This window comes from Nomia melanderi, unplaced genomic scaffold (assembly GCF_051020985.1).
Source record: "Nomia melanderi isolate GNS246 unplaced genomic scaffold, iyNomMela1 scaffold0098, whole genome shotgun sequence".
In the NCBI taxonomy this organism is placed as follows: domain Eukaryota; kingdom Metazoa; phylum Arthropoda; class Insecta; order Hymenoptera; family Halictidae; genus Nomia; species Nomia melanderi.
This window is the reverse complement of record NW_027475213.1, coordinates 142,501-143,779: the sequence shown is the minus strand read 5'-3', so window position 1 is coordinate 143,779 and position 1,279 is coordinate 142,501. Positions and strand designations below refer to the sequence as shown.

The window sequence follows — 1,279 nt, the reverse complement described above, 5'->3', positions numbered from 1 at the left end:
CACGGTTAGCCTCCGTAAACACATACTTCCTCATTCTCGCCGAAATCTCACGCATTCTTTCCTCATCGTCTCTCTCACGCACACACACACTCTTTTTCGCAGCCATTCCAGAACTCTCCCCCACATCGGAAGCCGTCCTTTTAACTCTTTTCGCCGGGCTGGCGCTTCTGGAGACGCCCGACAATGCGCGTCCCTTTTGCGAGGGTGGACGCATCTCCACCTCTCGCATGTCTCCCCCTTCGTCTTTACCCCCCAATATATCCCCGAGTTTTAAATTTTTATCCTTTTCCATTTAATTCCCACGAGATGGGTCGATCTAAAGGTCACCCCTCCGGGTGACGCCCATTCCGGAGGGGAAGGCTTCTACAATGGGGTGAGCCAGGTTCCCCAAGGGTGGCCGCTAGGGACCGGTGCACCCACCGGCCACGTATCCACAGTGTTAGTGCAAGGCGGATACGCGCCCATCGCCGCGCACCATAGCTTGAGCAAGGGATTTATTATAGAGGTTTATCTCCTCGCGGCCCAGCCGGTTAAGGCAAGACCCCCGGCCGATCTGTCGCGCGTACCACCGGGACAGAGGGTTATTAGGCCCCCTGGCCCGGTGGGTCGTTGCTAACGACAGCCGGTTACGGTATGCGAGTGCTCGGGAACCCCGGGAGCGCAAAGTCCCGAACCGCCATCTACCGGCGGCCCCTGGGGGGAGTAGATAGGGACAGAGGGAATCTCGTTAATCCATTCATGCGCGTCACTAATTAGATGACGAGGCATTTGGCTACCTTAAGAGAGTCATAGTTACTCCCGCCGTTTACCCGCGCTTTTTTGAATTTCTTCACGTTGACATTCAGAGCACTGGGCAGAAATCACATTGCGTCAACACCCGCGGGGGCCATCGCAATGCTTTGTTTTAATTAGACAGTCGGATTCCCCTAGTCCGTGCCAGTTCTGAGCTGAGCGTTGAATGGCGGCCGAAGAGGACGAACGCTACGCGAAAGCCTCGCAGCAAGGAAGATCCGCGGGAGGCCAAGGCTCGGGACCGAGCTCGGATCCCTGCACGTTGCCGTACATGTTCACCTCGCCCAGGCCCGGCACGTCAGCCAGACCCGCTTCCCGACCAAGCCCGACACGCCCCGCTCCTCAGAGCCAATCCTTATTCCGAAGTTACGGATCCAATTTGCCGACTTCCCTTACCTACATTAATCTATCGACTAGAGGCTCTTTACCTTGGAGACCTGCTGCGGATATGGGTACGAACCGGCGCGACACCTCCACGTGGCCCTCT

The 1,279-nt window shown here is 57.0% G+C and overlaps 1 pseudogene; it reads right to left on the bottom strand.

Moving 5' to 3' along the window:
* Positions 1–662: 662 nt before the first annotated feature.
* Positions 663–1,279, bottom strand: part of LOC143175519 (large subunit ribosomal RNA) — a 2,870-nt pseudogene continuing 2,253 nt past the window's right edge.